Here is a 16,999-nt window from a genome sequence, read left to right on the forward strand (position 1 = left end):
CACATCAGATTTGGCCATAACGTCTGGGCCGGGTTTGGGGTGTTACATTTAGTGGTATCAGAGCCAGGTTGCAACAACTCGGCTGTGGATCGGGTCCAAAAATGTTTTTGGAAACTTAGGCCTAAGAAGGGTATTTTTGGAAAATGGTTTTTGAAAAGTTCATTTTAAAGATGTTTTGCGGAGAATATAGGTAAAAAAGGTACCAGTTTTTCTGTTTTAAATCAAGAGTTCAAAATAGAGGGAGTTTTCAAATCAAAGTTTTCAAATTTCTATTTTCGATGATCAAAACATGGTTTTAAGTTCTAAATGGATTGAGAAAGAAGTGGCGATTGAATCCCTGTACCAAGTCTGTAAGTATATGTTCTTTACGATATATGATATTATGAATAGTCTTTGAGACCCTACTATGATATTTTAGCTAGGGTAGAGCTGTAAACGGTAGGAATGAGACTGTAGCTAGGCTACGATGATACGAAAACAATCCTTGAACTGCTATATCTTCATAAGACATTTTCTTTATAAACAGTGGAACGTTATACTAATTTCATAAAACTCGTAATCAGAAAATTCGATATGAGTACAAGAGGAGCTCGTGGACGAGGCCGCGGACGTGGTCGCGGAAGGGTGCAAGCTGAATCTTCATCCTCAGGGCATAGGCCAGCTGAGGAGCCATCTGTGCCACAAGCAACGGAGACTGGGTCTTATGATCGGGTTGCGGGGGATGACGCTTTATCCCAAGCCATGTTAAGGGTTTTAGAAAGAGTGGCTGGAGCTAGTACTGGGACGGTGAATAGGGGGTCTATATCGGAGCGACTCCGGGCCAACGAAGCAGAAGTATTTAGGGGTGTATCTGGAGTAGCCCCAAATGTGGCAGAATATTGGCTAGAGGCAACAGAACGGATCATGGACGATCTAGACTACTCAGTGGAGCAAAAGCTGAAAGGAGCTGTGTCGCTGCTACGGGACGAGGCATACCGTTGGTGGATCACCGTAAGGGAGATTGAGCAAGTAACCTGGGAATTGTTCAAAACTGCTTTTAAAGGGAGGTATGTTGGAGCAAGCTATGTGGATGCTCGTCGGAAGGAATTCTTGAATTTGACTCAGGGTGATAAGTCTGTAGCAGAGTATGAGGCAGAATTTTTGAGGCTGAGTCGATATGCTAGTGGCATAGTGGCAACTGAATATGAGCGCAGTGTCCGCTTCGACGATGGTCTCCGCGATGAGCTTAGGATATTGATAGCTCCACAGAGGGAGCGTGGTTTTGCTGTATTGGTAGAAAAGGCTAAGATAGCCAAAGAGGTGAAGCTGACTGAGCGACAGAATCGTGAGAAGGATCGACCCAGATTCAAGAGGGATTTTAGACCCTCAAGTGTCGCGAATCGAAATGTTAAAAGAGCAAGGATGGAGGAACCAGTGAGAGCAGTGCCAGTAAATACTTATAGACCGCAGGCTTGCAGGGACTGTGGTAAGGTGCATATGGGGGAGTGCTGGAAACGAACTGGAGCATGTTTTCGATGTGGGTCTAAGGAGCATAAGTTCAGAGAGTGTCCTCGGAGGACAGCTCAGGAGCTAGCGGCAGAGCAAAGGGATGTCCAACCACGGCGAGGAGGACCACCACCACAGAGGGGTCGTGTGCAAGGTAAAGGTGGCAATGGTAATGGACGAGGACGTGGGGCACCTGGAAGAGGTGCTGGACATGCTGAAGCTCGACAACCGGCGTTGGTTTATCTTTGCACGACGTCGTGAGGAGGGTGACGCTCCGATGTTATAACGGTACGTTCTTCATCCATAACATGCCTTACACTGCTTTGATTGATGTGGGTTCTACCCACTCGTATGTTGCTTGTGATGTATCTGGGGCTTTGGATGTGCTTCCTGAGAAGACTGTGTGTGGGGTATCAGTGATAAGTCCATTAGGACATTCGGTTAAGGTAGATAAAATTTTTAGGGCAGTACCATTAGTGACACAAGATAAAATCTTTGAAGGAGATTTGATGGAGCTGCCATTTGGGGATTTTGATCTTATCTTAGGAATGGACTGGTTAACTAAGCACAAGGCGACGTTGGATTGTGCTGTAAAGAGGATGGTACTAAGAACTGCCGAAGATGAGGAGACAATGGTCATAGAGAACGAAAGGATTATTTGTCCAATGTTGTTTCGGCTTTAAGAGCCGAGAAGTTGATTCGGAAAGGTTGTGAGGCGTACTTGGCCCTTGTAAGTCAAACGGGACTTGAGGAGATAACGGTAGAGTCGGTTAGGACTATTAAGGAATTTCAGGATGTATTCCCAGATGAACTTCCTGGATTACCCCCGAACAGATAAGTCGAGTTTGGAATCGATTTACTACCTGGAACAGCTCCTGTGTGCATTGCGCCTTATCGGATGGCACCAAAGGAGTTGGTAGAATTGAAAGCTCAGATTCAAGAGCTGTTGGATAGAGGGTTTATAAGACCAAGTGTTTCCCCGTGGGGTGCACCGGTACTATTCGTAAAGAAGAAAGATGGGACTATGCGAATGTGTATTGACTATCGGCAGTTGAATAAGCTGACTATCAAGAACAAGTATCCGTTACCAAGAATCGATGATCTGTTCGACCAATTAAAAGGAGCCTCGGTGTTTTCTAAGATCGATCTTCGGTCGGGATATCATCAATTAAGAGTTAAAGAGGGGTATATTTATAAGACGGCGTTTAGGACTCGATTCGGTCATTACGAGTTTCTGGTAATGCCATTTGGGTTGACTAATGCACCGGCGGCATTCATGGATTTGATGAATCGGGTGTTCCAACCATACTTGGTGTATTCGGAAACGAAAGAGAAGCATGATGAGCATCTTCGTGTTGTGCTGCAAGTGTTAAGGGAGAAGCAACTTTATGCAAAGTTTAGTAAGTGCGAGTTTTGGCTGAAGGAAGTTACCTTCTTGGGGCATGTTGTGTCTGCCGAGGGGATCAAGGTGGACCCTCGGAAGATTGAAGCAATTTTGGAATGGAAGCCACCAAGTCAAGAATGTAGATTCAAGTTTTCGGGGTTGGCGGTGTTATTATCGGAGATTCGTGGGAGGATTTTCTGTGTTGGCAGCACCATTAACGAAACTTATAAGGAAGGGAGCGCCTTTTGTTTGGACAAATAAGCAGCAAGAGGCTTTTGAGAGGCTGAAGAAGGTTTTGACGAAAGCGCCAGTTTTGATTCAGCCAGAGTCTGGTAAGGATTTCACTGTGTACAGCGATGCGTCACATGTAGGTTTGGGTGCGTGTTGATGCAAGAGGGTAAAGTGGTCGCTTATGCTTCACGACAACTTAAGCCGCATGAGGTGAACTACCCTACTCATGACTTGGAATTGGCAGCTGTAATCTTTGCACTTAAGATATGGAGGCATTACGTATGGAGAGAAATGCATCATCTATCTGAGATCACAAGAGTCTTAAGTACTTGCGACTCAAAAGGAGCTGAATCTTAGGCAGCGAAGGTGGATAGAGTTGTTAAAGGACTATGACTGTTCGATCGAGTATCATCCAGGTAAGGCGAATGTCATGGCTGATGCGCTAAGTCGAAGGGTCGTGGCGTAATTAAATGCGATGTTTGCTCATCTAAGTTTGTATGACGACGGAAGTTTGTTGGCGAGTTACAAGTGAGACCGACTTGGGTTGAACAGATTAAGAAGCAACAGTTGGAGGATGAGTCGTTGGTTTCTCGATTTCAGCAAGTTGAGAAGGAGGTCAGTCCCGTTGGTGAAGGTACTTTGGAGGAACCATGGCAAGGAAGAAGCTACCTGGGAGACCAAGAGGCAATGCGTCGTGATACCCTCAACTGTTTGGATCGAGTAAATTTCGAGGCGAAATTTCTTTAAGGAGGGTAGAGTTGTAACATCCTGATTTTCGGGTTTTTCGCGATTCTTGATATTTTAAGTAAATTTCTAAAATTTGGTATGTGATTATAGAATTCATAATTTGGGTATGTAAATGGGCCTATAGAAGGCCCATGAGTTGGCCAAACCCAGTAGAATTTTTAAATTTTGGACTTAGGAGTTAGGGGTTCGGCTAGGTGCCCTTATATTAAGTTGTGGGTAAAATGTATCACCAAAAGAGCTTTGGTAAAGTGGCAAGGGTGACGCCACTAAGCTCCTAAAAAGGTGGCGTGTGGAGCATAGAGGAAGACACAGGTTCAATTCCTGTGTTGGCAAATAAGAGTATTTATTTTATGTGCGGGAAGGGTAAGTGTTGGAACCTAAGTGGATTCTGTAAGAGGAGAGTTGGATCAAGTCAAATGCATAAATTAAGGAGGGATAAGGGAGATATTTTAGGGATGTGATATGGAGATAGAGTTGGCGAATAAGGGAGATTGGAGAGGGATTTTTCAGAGGGTATTAGGTTAGTAATTTCGGCATTAGGGTCTTAGTTGTGCCGATTTCTTCTTTGGTGTGTAGCCTTTTTCTCTTTTCTTTCCAGCCGAATCTACCTCCCTCCTATTCATTTTTCTTCCTTTTCTTCTTTCAAAGCGCCCACTATTTCCTCCATTCACCATTGTTTCTTTCCTTAATCTCTACTTCTACCGAAATACCGCAAAAAGCCAAAATCAGTAAAGATAGGGGGTGCCGATTCTTTGTGACCAGCAACCTTTTCTTTTCTTTTCCATAGTTGGCGTTCGATTCCTTTACCTTTTAGGCATCCGGATTCAAGAGGAGAAAGACGTGGTAAGTGTTCAAACTCTAAACAATTCCTAGTGTAACTTTGGCCAAAAGTCAAACCCCAAATTTAGGAGATGGTCGAATATGGGCATAGACTTTATGGGGTCTTCTTTTAATATTTTTGGTTTATTTATTGAAGGAGCAGCAAGGTGTAGTGTCGACTTGGAGTAGCTTGGATCACCGGAGTAGCTAGGCCTAGTCATCAATCGCGACAAAGGTAAGGTGCCTAAGGCCATTATGGAGGGTGGCCGAATGTGTAAGTGTTAATATTGGATAGTTCTTGATTTGGTTCAATTATTGCGAGCTGATCTATTTAACAACTGATGGTAGGAGAAATCGTGTAGGAGATCTCGTCGAGGAATATCACAAATCAGGTGTGTAAATGAACCCCTTTCATAGCTTAAAGCGATAAATGCCGAAAACCCGAAAGGCCGAAATTCTGGCATTTCGAGGACTCGTGAGCAAGCGAATGCTCATTAGTTAGTTAGATTCGTTGAGATGATGATCGGGAACATTGGAAACGGTAAGAACATGATTTTTGGCATTCACGGTAAGTTGGGCCTCGAGGGTCGCAATAGGGCCCAACAAAGCTTTCGGGCCGATTTGGGTAAAATTGGTAGAATATGAAAACTAGTTAAATTACGATCGAGACCGATAAAACCATTATGGAATATAGGCTAAATGGGCCTAGATGACGAAATCGGCTAAGTAGGGCCCATTAGGGTTTTTGGCCCAATAACTCGATTTCGCTAAAAACGGGCGTAATCACTTGTTTGCACCCATGAATTGTTTATAAATGTTAATGAACATGGAAACCCTAATTTTGGTAAAATTACAAGATTACCCTTATAATATGAAAATGACCATTATACCCCTAGGGTTTATACATGAACTCAATGCATGGGATTTTGATAAACATGATATGTATGATATGCACATGATATGTATGATATGCACATGACATGTATGATATGCACATGATATGTATGATATGCACACGAGATGTTCATAAATGCATTGGGTTGGGTTTTTATATGGATGGAGGAAGTGCAAAAGGGCTTATGCCCCAGTTATTAAAGGGCTTATGCCCCAGTTATTAAAAAGGGCTTTGCCCCAGTTATTAAAAAGGGCTTTGCCCCAGTTATTAAAAGAGGCTAGGCCTCCAGTTATATGATAAAGACTATGCCGCCAGTGGAGAGTTATAGCGGGTGGGTCGAGTTAATCCCACATGGTGTGTTGGTTGGTACGGTGGAGAGTAGCGGATGGTGGGTTGAGTAGTCTCCCAAATGGGTTGCATTCTTTCATTTGACATTACATGTGTTATAAAGATGGGCCTATGGGCCATACCGTTTACTGAGAAAGGCTTGCCCAAGAATATGAAACTTGAAAAGGCTTCGCCCAAAGTGTTATGAAATATGAAATATGAAAAGGGCTATGGCCCAAGATATGTTTGAGATTGGATTTGGGCTTAGACCCAACAGTGATTATTGTTTTGGGCTCGAAAGGGCTTGTTGCACACCGAGTTTCCAAACTCACCCCTTTCCTTAACCTTGCAGTGAGCCTTGATGTGGGGACTTGGGCCGGAGGGTATTCAGAATGGCCACGGTGATTGTCTTTGGGCTTTTAAATAAGCGTTGGTTTTCTTTAAATTTCCATTAAATATTATTTATTATTATAGTTTTTTTGGGGTTGTAATTAGGCCATTTTAACTTTTATTTTATTTCTTTTCGGGATTATTTTAACTTTAATAACTTTAAACCTGGTTGATAATTATTCAAATGGGCTAGACTTAGGACGTGTTTTCAAAATGATACTTGTTTCCAAAAGAGTTCAACACCACGATTAATCGATTTATCAAAGTCGTTCACTTAAACAAATTTAAACTCGATATAACAAAGTGTGGCTATGGTTGTGGGCATGTCTAGGATTGGATCCAATCAAAGAGCTTGGTACTTAAGCAGCCTTCATGGCTCACCTCCTCTGCCTCGGATACCTACCTGGTGCCTAGCTTCCATACACTTTGTTAACTCAGCAAAATATATGGCTTTTAAAACACTAAAATGAAACACGGATTTTTAACTCCAATGTGGCACATCAGATTTGGCCATAACGTCTGGGCCGGGTTTGAGGTGTTACACAGGCTACCAAGATTAAGCTAAAATGGTTACAAAAACATAAAAATCATTAAAAATGGGGCTCAAAACCATACCATGCAAAGGAAATAAGATTGACCAAATTATCATCCTCCTTTAATGGCTAAAATCGGTTTAGGGTGTTGAATGTGGAAGATGAAACAATTTTGTTTTATTTAGTTTTGTCTTAATTTACCAAATTACCATTTTAACCTTTAAAAAGTATAATAATTTCATCAAAACCATGTCCAAAACATCCACTATCACCTCAATTGGTCTATTTACCATTCAAGTCCTTTAATTTAAGGTTTCATAGACATTAGGCCCTTTTAACTAATAGATCTCAACTTTTATCTTTTTTACAGTTTAGTCCTTTTACTTAATTAACTACTTAAACATCAAAATTCCTTAACAAAATTTTAACACGACCTAAATATAATCTCATAGACATTAAAATAATAATAAAAATAATTTCATCATCAGAATTATGGTTCTGAAAACACTTTTTCGATGGCACTGAAAACGGGTTGTTACAACAATCCATCCAACTGTTTTGTCCAATGACCTCATCACATGTGTGTTACCTTAATATGATATCTTTGATTCCTTTGAGTTAAATCTGTTCACTCAATACAATCCTATTTTATCTCATTATCACCATGTGTCTTCTTAATGATTAATATGATCATTGTCAACAAATGACTGTGATAAATTGCTCGTTCAAGAACAAGCAACCCGTGGCCACATTTCATATTTATCAATCAACACAATGCCAATGAGAGGATATCATTAACTCTTTAATTGTGTTATGAATTCCACTGTTGCTAGTAAAGCCATGTTATCACAATTCATGTTCCCAAACTTATATCCAAGTACATGAGTTGCATACGTATGGTCAATGACTAACTCAGGATTTAGGTACATTACACCATAAATGTCACAAGTGAATTAATTCACAAACGAATCTAGAATTAATTCATCTTGGGTCCAGTCCAATGTATCATTCTACCAATGAATACGTCTATGTCTCTACTCATGGAGCCAACTACTCCAATAGCCAAGACTAACCATCTCCCTAATTGGAATTGTAGACAACATAATAATCCTTCTCAGCATTTGAATCAAATGCTCACTTTGATTCTTTTACGAGATTACAGAATTATTTAGATTATATACTGAAGTAAGTGGTTTTTCTTGCAATGTAAATGCTCTTTACAATGCCATTTATCTTCAGTTTGAACTTTAGACAATCAGTGAGCTAATATTTGTTTGTCACAATTTTGCTATGCATGCAAAATATAAAAGACTTAAATACAAAATACATACTAGTGAAATGTGAAATTAACTTTATTTGTTTATTCATCATTCAAATAAATAGAAAATAGTTACATGTTTACTACAATATGGGCATCTTTCCTAACAATCTCCCATTTGCCCTAGTGAATTAAATGTGTCATGTTTCACATTCTCATATCCATAAGGTTATTTTCAAAACTACTTTCATCACATCTACAATTCCTTCAACTCTTGCCTCTTGTATTAGCTGATACTTCCGATCAATGTGTTTCGTCCTCTTGTGACTTCTCATTTCCTTCTTATTTGTTATTGCAACAATATTATCACAATAAAGTATTATAGCTTTTTTCATACCAGAAATAACTTCAAGTTCGGTTAAGAGCTTTTGAAGCCATATTGCTTCTTTTGTTGCCTCAGAAGCATCCACATACTCGGCCTCCATAGTAGAATCAGCAGTGCAAGTTTGCCTTACAGTTCTCTATACTATGGCTCCACGACCTAGAACAAATACATTTCTCGACGTCGATTTCCTCCAATATTTACAGGTTTGGAAGTTTGAGTCTGTGTACCCAACAGGAGTAAGGCTCTCCCTAGAATACATAAGTATATGATCTCTAGTTCTTTTAAGATGCCTTAATATATGCTTTACTGTTTGCCAATACTTGAGACCTGGATTCGTATGATATCAACTAACCATTCCTACTACGAAACATATATCTGGACATCTACAAAGCATCATACACATAAGACTTCAAACTATGAAATCATATGGAACCTTACTCATATGCTCACTTTCTTCCGTTGTCTTAGGACAGTCATTTAAAGAAAGATGAAAATATGATACATTCGGCTAAACTATTGGCTTCGTATCAGTCACTGCAAAATATTCCAATACCTTGTCGATGTATGAAACTCAAGATAGTGCACTTGTTTTATCCTTTTGGATCCCTAATGATTCAAATTCCAAGAATATAACTCGCTTCACCTAAGTCCTTCATGCTAAACGATTAAGCTAACCACAGTTTAACCAATGACAATTCTCCTACATCGTTTTCGATAAGTAGAAAATCATCGACATAAAAAATGAGGAAGACCATATTTTTGTCCTTTATACGCTAATAAACACAAGGTTCATCAGTATTTTGCTCAAATCCAAAAGTCTTAATCATTTGATCAAATCTTTTATTCCATGAGCGGGACGCCTGCTAAAGCCCATAAATGGATCTTAGCAATTTGCAAACTTTCTGCTCATTTCCTTTGACAACATAGCTAGTTGGTTGAGTCGTGTAAATGGTCTCATCAAGATAGTTATTTAAAAATTTTGTCTTGACATCCATTTGCCAGCTCTCATAATTGAGAGTTGTGGTAATGGATAAAAGTATGCTGATAGACTTGAACATTGCTACCAGAAAAAATGTATCATCGAAATCGATGCCTTTTTTTGTGTGTAGCCTTTCCCTACAAGTCTAGCTTTGTGTGTTTCCACTTTCCCTTCTGCATTTCTCTTCTTCTTATAGATCTGCTTACACCCTATGGATTTAATCCCAATAAGTAAGTCTACAAGTTTGCACACCGTATTGGATTTCATAGAATCTATCTTGGAATCCATGACCTATTTCCAGATCTTGGAATCAATGTCTTTCATAGCCTCCTCATAAGTGAGTGCATCATCATCCTCATGATTGGCTTCCATATTACAAATACTACCATCATAGATGAAGAAGTCCAATTTCTTAGAAACTCTCTCACTAAGACAAATTTCCCTATGTTGTTGATCATTTCCAGGTCTTTTTATAACTTTCTCGAGAATTGAACTCGGTGATTGTTCTACCACTCCCGAAAGCTCCTCGAGTACCACTTTACTTTGAGGCTTAAAGTTATCCATGTAGATTTTCTCAAGGAAAGTAGCATGAGTAGAAACTTTAATCGTATTATCTTTCAGATTATAGAATAATTCTCCTTTTGTTCCTTTTGGATATCCTAAAAATATGCACAATTATGTCTGTGCATCCAACTTCTTTGCATCCTTATCCAGAATGTGTACTGGAGAACCCTATATTTTAAAGTGATTTAAAGCGAGTTTCTTTCCATGCTACAGTTCCTAAGGTGTCTTATAAGAAGACTTGGTCGGCATATCATTCATAATATAGCAAGTCGTTTGTATCGCATATCCCAGAAGGAAGTAGGAAGTTTTGAATAGCTTAACATTGAACGAACCATGTCAAGAAAGGTTTTATTCCTCCTCTCAACTACGTCATTCTGCTGTGGAGTGCCCAGTGCTATCAATTTGGATAAAATCTCATTGACTATAAGGTATCCTAAGAACTCATCGGACAAATATTCCCTACCTCAATCACATTGAAGATTCTTTATGGATAAAATTAATTGTTTTTCCACTTCCGTACGAAACTCTTGAAATTTATCAACGGTTTCACTTTTACGGTGCATTAGATACATATATCTAGTTTGAGAATAGTCATTGATAAAAGTCACGTAATAATCATAACTTCTTCGGGCACTGATGCACATATCCCTTAAGTATGCCCTTGTACCTTTCGCATTAAAAGACCTCTTAGTTATTTTACGTTCCAAGCAAGATTCACATTGTGGAAGACTAACTTCCTTAAGCATACTTAAGGGACCATCTTTCATGAGTTTAGTGATTCTTTCTTAGTTAATATGACCAAGTCTTAAGTGCCATAAGTACCCCTTATTAGAATGAGAAGTTTTCAGCTTTTTATTCACTATTTCAATTTGAAGCATCTATTAGTTATTTGCAATTTTCTAATGGATTCGAAACCTCGTTCTTGGAGAGGGGATTTGTAACAGCCAATTTTTAGTCAGAACGGAATAGTGGTTTTGGGACAACAAATTCAAAGTTGAAATATTTATTTTACTATTAATTTAATGTTTACAACATGATAAAATGATTATGTGAAAATGTCGTTCAGAAATTTTACTGTTTGAGTAGTCAATTTAATAAAAAAGAGTAAATAGCTAAAAGTGCAAAAGTGATGTTCTATTAGCTAAATGTGTCTAATAGCTATAGAACTTTAAAGTGGAAGTCCTTATGTGGTAATTTGACCATTGTTTAGTTGATTGGACATTTTGATTGGACATTTGTGTACATAGTTTAAGTGAATTTTAATGTTTTAATTAAAGGTTATTTAAGTAATTTAATAATTAAAGTTAGTAAAAATGATAAAACAAAGGCTATCATCTTTGTTTTTCTTCCTTAGTCGAAAATTTAATCTAAAAACACCATGAGAATAGCTTCAACATTTGACCTACACTTCTATCTTTGCATGTGGGTATTTTTTACTCCGTTTTTAATGATTTCTATGTTTTTGAGATCGTTGCAACTAGGTCTAGCTAGCCCAGGGACTAATTTGCAAAACTGTTAAAGATTTTAGATGTTTCCATTGATTAATAAGCATGTGTTTTGATGTTTGATGATAGATTACAAATGTTTGTTGCGAGATATACAAGTTTTGTTAAGTGATTTTTAGTGAAAATGTAAATTAAGGATTAAATTGTGAAATATGGAAATTTAGTGGTTAAAATTTGAAATAAATGAAAAGTATGGACTGCTAGGGTTATAATAGTAATTCAGCTAGGCTAGGGTTGTGATGAAATTGAATAAATTTTGTTTTATGATCCAATGAACTAAATTGTAAAAGTTATAAAATTCGAGGGGTAAAAGTGTAAATGTGCTTAAATGTGTGTTTTAGATTAAATTAAATAGAGAGATTATTAAATAATTTAATTTTGAATATATTTAGATCAAGAAAAGTGAATTTCGGATCTAGATCGAGGAAAAACTAAAGTTATCGACTAATCGACCTATTTCATCGTATTATAAGTTTATTATAAGTTTTGATATAAATGAATTTCATATGTTTTGATATTGCATAAATTGTGAATAAGAGACTATGGATATGATCGATAGTGATTCGACAATGATTCGACATTCAAAATCCCGGTTGAACCTTAGGAATAGTTTAGGATACTAATGACATGTCATTAGAGGATACATGGATTTCCCTTCAGGCCATGATATTTGCACTTTAGGTGTGAGTTATATGGATTTGGCTCCGAGCGATGAATATCGACTGATTTGGCTTTGGCCATGATATCAGTATTTCAGATATAAATTACCTTGATTTGGCTTCGGACATGATATTTTCACTTCGGGTGTGAGTTATACCGATTTGGATTTGGGCCATGAATATCGGCTAATTTGGCTTTAGGCCATTATATCAGTATTTTAGATATAAATCACCTTGATTTGGCTTTGGGCCATGGTATAGGTATTTAGTGTGTAAGACTCTTGAGTATTTGTCTTCTATTCCGAATGGTTCAATGAGTAAATGAAAGATGTGACTGAGTATGAGAATGATATGAGATGGTACAGGTACGTACGTAACATATATAAGTTTTGGTTAGAAAAAACTTGTGAAGAATGTGATTGATGTCATAATTGTGTATATGAAAGGTTTGTTAGCTAATATATGCTAAATGTTGTTATATTTAAATTGTTGTATTATAATCTTGAGATTGAATTAAGTTTATTGTATACGAGCTTACTAAGCTTTATAGCTTACTTTGTTTATTTTCCCATGTTTTATAGTGTTATCAAGCTAGCTCAGATTTGAAGAGCATCGGAGATTGCTTCACACTATCCACTTATCACTTGGTACCTATGAATTTTGGTATTTAAAATATATGGCATGTATAGGGTCTTGGTCTTTTTGGTATATGTATTTTGGCCATTTCTGTTGGTTTGTAAATATTAGGCTTGGTTTATATATATAGCCATATGAGTTAGCTTACAATGGTGAATTTGATGATGTATATAATTGTGCAAATGGCCTTTGTCTGAGTTTAGTAATTGCCTTATAAATGCTAGTTATGATGGTATTTGATGTTTGTTGAAAATGGATATGGTGAAAATCAAATAGTTGATGAATTGGTAATTAGTAGATTTATGAGTTTAGGTAATTTGATGCATTTTTGAAAATGACCATAGTGATGAATGAAAAGGGTAAAATTTGCTATGTATTTGTGTTGTATATTGTGATATGGTGAGTCTTGTATTTGTTGGTATTGTAATGGAATAAATGATGCTTGGTTGAAGTTGATTGAATGCTTATTTATGCCTTGTATTGGTATCAATTGGTTTGATGTAGGTGTGTGCATATTTGAGGTGGCAAAATAGCTTGGTAAATAGCCTATTTTTGTCCACACGGGCAGAGACACGGGCATGTGTCTTAGCCGTGTGTGACACATGGTCATGTTACACGATCGTGTGTCCCATGGTGTTGAAATTAAAATCAAGTCAGTATGCTCCACATGGCCTCAAACACGGGCATGTGACTTGGCTGTGTGGCATAAGTCAGTATACCCTACAGGTTTGGCACAGCCTAGCACACAGAGGTGATATAAGGCGCACATAAGCGCGAAACCTTTGACAAAACTCCAAACACGCTATAGACCCTAATTCGCATGCCAACTATATCTTAACATTTCACTAAGTCTATTAAGGCACATTGCAATTATAATTAACATATATCCATCAAGGCAATTAACAAATATATGTACACATATCACATAAGGGCACTTTATCTACTTTCACATCCTTATGATCAAACCCATCATATTTTTTTTCCAAATGTAGGCATCATAGGTGCTTTTGTGACATGCCAAATTTCCGATTTGACATGTGCCACTATTCTAGTAACAAATATAGTGCATTATTGAGAAAATTGAAAATTTTCCCCTTTGTGACTTGATTCCTCTTATAGCCAAAATTTCAAATATGGCTTTGAAGAAGCCAATAATGGAAATGGTTGGGGCTGCGCCCCACCCATCTCGTATATATAATAATAATAATAATAATAATAATAATAATAATAATAATAATAATAATATTATTATTATTATTATTATTATTATTATTATTATTATTATTAAATTCAAGTCAACTTTACTTTTGAGTGGTCCACAATTTATTCTCCAAAAAATAGTCTCTTGCAAAAGTCCAAAGCACTCTTTCATAAAATATTTACAATTTAGGTCTTCATAGTTTTTCAATTGTCAATTTGGTTCATTTTTTAGAAAACTTTGTATTTTTAATCAGTCTCGTTAAATACTTTCTTGATAAATTCAATTTTAATAATTTAATATCACATTAATATTATAACCCTTTTATAGTATAATGTGAAATGACCAAAATGCCCTATAGTGACAATTACCATTTTGCCTATTTGGCCAATTTCCTTCGCAACAATTAGTTATTAATCAACCTAGATTCCATAATCTCATTTAATACTTGGTACACATCCTTGGGTACTAAAAATTATTACACATCCTTGGGTACTAAAAATTATACTTTTACGCTTTTTTCGATAGGATTGATAAAATTGCAATTTTGCTCTTATACTATCAAATATTTCCAATTTGGTCAAATTGCATTTTAGATGTTCAACTTTTCAAAGTTTTTTATTGTCATTTCATCCAATTTTCATTTCTGAGATCCCTTTCATTAATTCTCATAGCAAATATCACTTTATTTTCATAAGAATTCCTTTATCTAACAAATTTTTAATTTTCTAAGAAATTTATTATATCTACTACTAAAATAGTGTCATGTGTCTAATAAAAAAATTTTGGGGTATTACAAGACACTTGTCATTTTCTTCTAACATAAAGCGCGCATACTCATCGCTATTGTCATGCCAATTGTACCTTAACTATTTCACTAAGTTTACAAGGGCAATTAATATCATTAATCACTTATGCAAGCATATGATTTTAATAACTTTTTTCTCAACAAGCTTTATAGCCACCATTGTAATTCACATTAAAGGTTCATTTGACATTATTATATTTAAGATTCATAAATTACAATTATTTTACTATTCTTCACTTCGTCATATTGATGTACAATCTTTTACTCATTTACAAACATTAAGCACTTCTCAATTCATAACCTCAATTTTATACAATACCATAGCATTTGAATCACTTTATTAGTTCATTTTCACTTAAGATGAACCAAATATTAATATTAACAACAAAATCATTTTAACTATCCAGTTTCAACATTTTTAAGCCATAGTCTCAAGTTTCCACTACATAAATTCTACATCAACTATTTATTAGCTTAATTAATCAGAATTAGTAAATATAATATTAAAGGAATATTAGGAAATTTAAGGGTACATACCACTTGGATGTATAAAAATCAAAGATTAACTTTCTAAGAACTTGAATCTTCTCCAACACAAGCTTGAGAACTCTATTTCCAAATATTCTCATAAAAAATATAACAAGATATTAATCTTCAAGCTTTCATACCTTTCTCATAACATAAACAAAAAAATACTTAGCAAGGAGGAGAAGCAAACATCATTACCAACCTTTATGAAGTTTTCTCTCAGTAGCTTCCATTTTCTCTCTCTAAATTCATGAAAACCCTAGTTGAAATTTAAGGAAATGACCGTGAAAAGTTAGCATAGAAATTGTTTTCTAAGGACTTCACAAAATTTCAAAGTTTGGGCGTTGGGTCTTTAGGAAATTTGAAGAAAAATCAAAGAAAATAAAGAAAAGAGAAAGGAGAGATTCTATGAGAGGGGGGCTAGCTGGCTGTAAGGTAGTGTGGAGATGATTCTTTATTTCTTTTTAACTACTTGTTCTTTGTTGATGACCTTATACTTTTTTGTGAGACATATTGGGTTCAGGCGACTTTAATCAACAATGTTTTATATATATATATATATATATATATATATATTTGTCATTTCTCAGGGAAAAAGGTTAATAGGAACAAGTCTCAGCTTTTTTTCTCCCCTAATACATTGGTTGAATTAGTTAGTGATATCAACAATAAAGTAGGGTTTGAACTTGTTGATGATTTAGGGATGCATCTTGGCATCCCATTACTTAATAAGAGAGTTGGGAGGAACACTGTTGATTTTGTGGTGAGTAAGGTATATAACAAACTAAATGGGTGGGAAGTGAATAAACTTACACTGGGAGGAAAAATAATTTTAGCAAAGTTTGTTCTGCTAGCTATTCCTAATTATTTAATAGGTAAAGTCCGCATTACAGTGTCTGTTTGTAATGAGATTGAAAAGTTGACACGTAACTTTATTTGGGGTCTTCTATGGAAGCTAGAAAACTGTCACTTTTTTCATAGGAAGATTGTTTCCTTCCTTTAGAGGTTGGGGGTCTTAGTTTGCGAAACTTAGCTAACCAGAAAAAATATTATATGTTAAAGCTAGGTTTTAAGATGTTGACAAATACGAAGGCCTTTTGGAGGCAAGTTTTGTGAAAGAAGTACAGTATCAATAGGGTTTTGCTGACCTCTATTGAAAGGAGTAGCTGTTATAACACTGTATTACTTTAGATATCACAACCAAGATCTTGATTAAATGTTTATTACTTTAGATATCACAACCAAGATCTTGTTTTGGAAAAAAAATTTAAAACTCTGGTTTTTCCCTAAATTTTTTTTCCGTTGCATTTTCCAAACCCCTTTTTTTTTCCAATAGTTGGTATCATGAGCCAGGTTGTGTTCTATCTATAAGTATAAACAGATAATCAAAATAAATTTCTCTTCTTCTTGAATGATTTGATTGCATAGAAAATAACATTATTTAGATCTTATGCTTACTTTAAGTTATATATGGGAATACATGTGATATTATATATTTGTTATATACTTGTTTTTTTATTGCCGAGGTTGTGGTTCTTAGGAAATAGACCGTGGACTATCATCTCCATGTAGGGCTATATATTTTTTTAAATTCATAGAATTCTTGTGAGCTGGAAATAGACATAGGACTTGAATGTAAATTTTTCAAAAGGAGTCCATGATGAGGAA

Source organism: Gossypium arboreum, chromosome 6 (genome assembly GCF_025698485.1).
Source record: "Gossypium arboreum isolate Shixiya-1 chromosome 6, ASM2569848v2, whole genome shotgun sequence".
NCBI classification, from domain to species: Eukaryota; Viridiplantae; Streptophyta; class Magnoliopsida; order Malvales; family Malvaceae; genus Gossypium; species Gossypium arboreum.